The sequence below is a fragment of the Cynara cardunculus genome, assembly GCF_001531365.2.
Source record: "Cynara cardunculus var. scolymus isolate 2C chromosome LG 2, CcrdV1, whole genome shotgun sequence".
NCBI lineage: Eukaryota > Viridiplantae > Streptophyta > Magnoliopsida > Asterales > Asteraceae > Cynara > Cynara cardunculus.
The window spans coordinates 51914678-51920677 of NC_037529.1; positions in this window are offsets into that span (position 1 = coordinate 51914678).

The following is a 6000-nucleotide window of genomic DNA, read 5'->3' on the forward strand; positions in this document are numbered from 1 at the left end:
TTTTCTTTCTTCAACAATTCCAATATTAGACGAAGATGTTATGCATGTTCTTTTTTGGTCTTATAGTATATAAGAATATCATCAATAAATACAATAATGAATTTATCAAGATATTCCTTACATACCCTATTCATCAAATCCATAAAGGCTGCAGGTGCATTAGTTAAGCTGAATGGCATAACTAAGAATTCGTGATGCCCGTACCTAGTTCTGAAAGCTGTTGTAGCAATGTCTTCCTCCCTAACTTTTAACTGGTGATACCCTGATCTTAAATCAATCTTGAAAAAATAACTCGCGCCCACCAGTTGATCAAATAAGTCATCAACCCTTGGTATAGGATATTTGTTCTTAATTGTTAACTTATTCAGTTCACGATAGTCTCTACACATTCGCATAGACCCATCTTTCTTCTTGACAAATAAGACATGGAGCACCCCAAGGTGAAGTGCTAGGTCTAATAAATCCTTTATCAGTCAGATCTTTCAACTGTACAATCGATCCCTTCAATTCCGATGGAGCTAACCGGTACAGTGCCTTTGCTAAGGCTGCAGCCCCTGGTATGAGATCAATTCGGAATTCAATAACTCGATCCGGCGGTAATCCAGATAAGTCCTCTGGAAAGACTTCCTGATATTCATTAACAATCGGGATTAATTCATGCTTTCCTTTCTCTTTCTTTACATCATTCACGTATGCCAAACATCCCTAGCATTTCTTTCAGATACTTTTCTGAGCTTTTATCACAATTAAAATACTGGTAAGATGATTCTGACGATCACCATAAATAACAACTGTTCCTTGGTCTGGTAGAGTGATTCTGATCATTTTCTTATTGCAAATAATACTAGCCAGATACTTTGCCAACCAATCCATACCTACTACTACATCAAATTCCTTCATCGGCATAGGGAAAAAACGAATTGGTAGCTCACAACCCTCAATAACAATAATGCAGTTATTGAATATACTAGTAACAATTTCCTGACTATTAGCAGTATCAACTACTAATTCGTCATCAAGTAACATCGAATTCAAACATGCAATTTGAGCAGACGATGGTGAAACAAACGAAAAGTTTGCACCAGAGTCAAATAACACCTTAGCATGTATTGAATCCAGAGGCTCTTGTCTTTAGAAACAGAGGCTCTGGTTGAAAAAAGAGTACTTAGTGAAGAAGTTCACAAAGTATTGGCTTTGGACCAGAGGTCTCTGGTGCCAAAGGATGATGGAAAATAAAGTAATTACATGCACGTATAATCAAGGAAGTCCAAGTTTGAGACCAAAGTGGCTATGGTCTCAAAGAATTAGAATCCAAAGGCTCTGGTTTATACAAGCAGAGGCTCTGGTTTGGAGGGGAATACTTGGTGAGAAAATACCAAGTTTTTTTTTTACCAGAGGTCTCTGGTTCCAAAGGCGATGAAAATTTTTGCCAAAAATTAATCTAAGTGATTCTAAATGGCCAGAGGCTCTGGTCTATATAACCAGAGACTTCAAATGAAGATTTCTGTTTTGATGAAGACATTATATGCTTAAAGCTTCAAAGTTCAAACAGGACTCAAAGCGTGCAAATACTTTCAAGTTTGAATACAAAGGGGGAGAATGTTAGGAATGAAATTCAGTGTAAAATTGTATTCGTCTTGAAAGTTAATTTTGTCTTTAATTGTAGAAAAATCATCGTGTTTGACTTTTCTTAGATAGTTTGACTTTGACCATTTGTGTAATGTTTGACCCTATAAATAGGGTATTAGTCTTGTAATCTTTGTATGAGCTCATTTGTAAATTTCTATACGTATTAGTAAAGTTGACCAAGTTGACAAATCCTTTCATCTTCTTCTATATGTTCTTGAATGATAAATCATATATGCCATTGATTCATGAAGATTTATCTTGAATATTGATCAAAGTGGACACACAATTGGTATCAGATCAAGTTGTGCAAGAAATCAACAGAAGAAATCAGAGATTTTGAAGATTTTTTCGAAGATTATTTTCTGAAATTTTTTTGTGTTCTTCATCTTGTTCATCGTGTTCTTATTTTTTTTAGAGTTTGATTTGATTTTTTTTAAATTCTCGTGTTTTTGTGTTAAAATAGTGATCATTGTGTGTGGTTTTGCATCGTGAATGTTTGTTTTTTACAAGTTTGTGTGATTTGATCTTTCGATTTCAAGTTTTGATAAATTTTTGTAGTTTTGGAGATTTTTTTTTGTTCTTGAATTTCTTTTAAACTCAGTGTTTTGATCTAATTTTAGTTAATATTTTTTTTGTTTTGTGTTTTACATTTGTTTTAAGCCTAAACCGCTCAAGGCCCATTAGTCTTTTTGGCGCATCCGGATAAGACTTGTTTATTCAGCCCAACCATTTTCATCGACCATTTTCTTCCTCAGGTATCATCTTCATTGTACAAGTTCAATATATCGCCTGGTAAATCGCTTGAAGTGTAACCGAATTGTGCTAAATCGCTTGATACATAGACTAGGTGACCGGATTCCTTTTAACTCACACAAAGCTTGATCGGACTTTTGATCGGATTAGTTTATCGCTCAACTTTCATCTGATTTTTCTAAGTCTAAATCGTTCAACAAGTCTGCTGCTCTAACCTATTTCATCAATTTCGCAGAATCTTTCCATGTTTAAATCTATAGCAGCTTGTTTAAATCGCTCAATCCATGTTTGAAATCGCTCACTCTCTAATCAGATTTTGACTTAAATCGGTTTCAATCTCATCTGGATTTGGTGTAAATCGGTCACTGTCACATTCAATTTAGGGATTTCTTTGTTTTCTTCATTCACGATTTCATCTTTATCGATCAAAGTCATAGTATTCGGATTTGTACTACATCGCATAGTCCATTTTTGTTTTTCTTCATCATCACAGTTTCTGTTAAATTGATGTTGAATTGTTACAAAGGGTCTGGTAAATCGTTTATCTTCATCGCTCAATTGACCGATTTTGGGTTTTATTGCACATCATACGTATTTGTTAGGACTGAAAATCAGTATTAAATTGTATTCGTCTTGAAAGTTAAATATTGTCTATAATTGTAAAAGTCATCGTGTTTGACTTTTATTAGGCATGTTTGACTTTGACTTGTATTAGTTGTTTGACCATATAAATAGGAGTTGTCTTTGTAATTAGAAAGAGAGAGCATTATTGTAAATTCATGTACGTAATATAGAAGTTTGACTGATTTGAATACATTGACTTTTCCTCTCAACTATCATATACATGTTCTTGATGTTCTTACAAGATAAATCCAGATCTGCCATTGTTGTGAAGATAATATGAAGACTGATCACTGAAGTGGGACAAACAATTGGTATCAAAGCACGTGTGCAAGAAATCAGAAGAAAAAATCAGAGATATGTGAAGATTTTATTTTCTGATTTTTTTTCTTATCGTGTTCTTCATTTTTTCCTTTTGTTTGATCCGAATTTTTTGTTTAAATCTTGTGTTTTCGTGTTATAAATAGAATTAAAATGCTCGAAATTGAATTTTGAATCTTTGTTATTCACAAAGATTTTTTATTTGATCTTTCGTTTTTTTAATTTTTGGTGAATTTTGTGTTTTTAAAATTTTTTCGTGTTCTGTTTTTTTTAAACCAGTGTTTTTGATCCATTTTTTTAGAAGTTTTTCTGTTTTTGTGTTTTTCATAGTTTTTGATCTGGTTTTAATTTTGAGTTCTCTTAATTTTTTTGTTAAACCGTCCAAATCTTAAATCGAAGGAGTCATACAAAAGCTTAAGKGGAGAAGAGGTTACACCGCAGAAGCCTTGACCGGATTGTTCTCCGGTTTGTTTCATAGTATCAATCGGTTTCTAATCCAAGTCTAAACCGCACATAGCTTGATCGGGGTACTTGAGCGGTGTAATAGAAGCCTTGAGTGGTTTAAGCTAAACTGCACATCATTTCAGCTGATTCTTGAGCGGACAAGTTTAAACCCATCACAACCTGAACGGATACTTGAGCGGATTAATAGAATTCTTGAGCGGTTTAAGCTAAACCGCACACCATTTCAGCGGATTAAGGAGCTAAACCGTAGAAGTCTTGACCGGATAATTGTCCGGATTCGCACAAATCACAGGTAAGTCTTTGAGCCGTTTATATATAAACCGATCACCTCTTGACCGATGTTCATATAAACCGATCATCTCTTGACCGGATAAGTAATAGATTGATTCATTGCTTGAGCGGAGAAGTTATCCGCACACATCTTGAGCGGATTCTTGAGTTTCTCTTGAGCGGACTAGTGTCCGGATAAGTGTCCGGTTTATTAAACCGCTCAACTTATTGCTCAATCTCTTTGACCGGATATCAATTTGTTCAATTCATTTCACCGTCTGGATTCTTAATTGCTCATCAGGTTTGAACGATTTAAGAATTTGACTTGGCTGTTTAAGTAATTCACAGCAGATTGTTTTGGTTCAAGACTTAATCACACAGAATCTGTTACCAGCTTCTTCATTTCCAAGTGTTGCTGTCATCCAGGATGAAGCACAATCAGAGACTACTAGAGGAAGCTGCACAAATACCCTTTGGTTGTGAATCAATGATTGTAACAGCTTGTAATCATATTAAGGGATTTTGTTTCGGTTGTTAATTAGTTTGTAATTGAGTCATATTCTTGAACTGTTTTGTATTTTTTTTTTGTCATTGAGTTTTAATTTTTTGTTGTTGTTTAGATTTTAACTTTGGATCATTTCGTTTATTTGGTTTGTGTGTGTTTTTAACTGTTTGAGAAATCTTTGAACTGTTATGTGTCACGTAAACTATTTTTCATTAGTTTTAACTGTCTTTGACTGTTTTTCAACAGTTTTGACTGTTTTACTGATATTTGACAGTTTTTCGTTGATTTTCTTAATTCTCATCAGTTTTTGTGTTTTTCTATTCTTTTTGAGCTTAAACTGTTCTTGTTTCTTTTAACTGATTTCACTGCATAGATCCTATAATTGATCTACTTTTTTAAAATGGCAGATATCATAAAGGAGTTGAGAGCTAAGATTGCTGAGCTGGAAAAGAACATCGAGAGTTATAAGGAGAAAGAGTTGATGAATAATGAAGTATTACATTAATCATGCATCAATCAGATGAAAAAGATGACACTCCAAATTCAAACCTTCCAGCAAGAGTTAAAATCAGAAAAATTGCGTTCAAATAATTTTGAAGATCAATTAAAAACGCTAAAAGAAAGATATACCAAAGTATATATTGAAAATGCTGGAAACTTSAATTGGGCTAAGTCTTTGCAATCTGAGTCCAAAATATCTGAAGAAAAATCCAATACTTTAAATTCCGAGTTATCTGAATTAAAGGAAAAAACATAAATCCTTAGCTTTTAATGACGAACAAATTATCAAAATAAGTAAGCTTGATTTAAAAATAATTCAGTTAAATAAAACTCTGAAGGAAAAAGAAGAAATTTTATACAAACGTGGACAAACTGATCAAACCWTCTTTCTAAACAAACCATTTGAAGCAAGATTTTTTAACCCTCGGGAAGGGTTGGGGTTTGAAAATCCGAAATTTTTAGAAAAAGCTTTAAAATCTGCCCCGACCTTATGTGATTCTCAATATATTTTCTGCGGTCCCGATTATTCTATAAAGTTTACAAAATCTTCTGACGAGGTTGAACAAAAAGAAGACCTTAATCGCCAAAGAAAAGACAAAAATGCAAGTTCCGTTTAATTATTCAAAATTAAATGAAAGTTACAAAGATCAAGACTCTGTAGTTTCAACAGATTTTATACATAGTTATTCAAAAGCAGAGCTTGAAGCAAAACCGGTTGAGCCTAAACCTTATATTCCTACTCTTATTTTAGAAAAAGAAGTGGCTCAGCTGCAAAAGACTTTAAACGAAGAAAGGCTTTCATTTGATAACCAAAAACAAGAATTTTTAAATAAAATTGAATCTTTAGAAAATTCTATCAAGAAAACGGAACAAGCTGAGTCTGAGTCTTTCACGTGCGACAAATCTTTATGTGAAGCTAATGACTCAGAAGAAAT